Below are 438 nucleotides of genomic sequence, written 5' to 3'. Positions count from 1 at the left end.
ACACTTATGGCTCCATAGAAATGCAGATTAATGCATCTAGAAATTGGTGTCGTAAGAAAAGAGAGCTGCTTTTGATTAAGTGTTTGCCAGAGAGTGAAGAAGATGGACAATGACATCATCACAGCATCAGTGTCTCCACATACTTCACTGATCAGAAGTAAAGCAGTAGCAATAGCTAGAAATTATGATGCTTAATAATTTTCACAGGCCATCATTCTGTGGCTAGTGATAGTTTTTCCCTGGCAATTAATGGGCTGTTTTCTGAGAAATACAGCTGCTGCACATTTAAGTTTGGTGAACACACCCCAGTCTATAGGGCTTTGTTCTTGTGGAAAAGCAGCTCTTACAGGGATGGTATAAATTCTCTCTCCTGGCAGCCAGCCCCCAGTACCAAGATTTTATACAGGGGTACCCATCAGGAATCAATAAATCCATTCT

At 40.9% G+C, this 438-nt stretch overlaps 1 protein-coding gene across 1 annotated transcript in view; it reads right to left on the bottom strand.

Annotated features, from left to right (window-relative positions):
- The window catches only part of CDK7 (cyclin-dependent kinase 7), a gene marked incomplete at its 5' end in the record, with an annotated part of 19,462 nt that overhangs the window by 988 nt on the left and 18,036 nt on the right, over positions 1-438 (bottom strand). The gene's annotated exons all lie outside the window — the stretch shown is intronic.

Source organism: Mesitornis unicolor, unplaced genomic scaffold, assembly GCF_000695765.1.
Source record: "Mesitornis unicolor isolate BGI_N332 unplaced genomic scaffold, ASM69576v1 scaffold1545, whole genome shotgun sequence".
Taxonomy (NCBI): domain Eukaryota; kingdom Metazoa; phylum Chordata; class Aves; order Mesitornithiformes; family Mesitornithidae; genus Mesitornis; species Mesitornis unicolor.
This window is presented reverse-complemented; position numbering and strand designations above follow the sequence as displayed.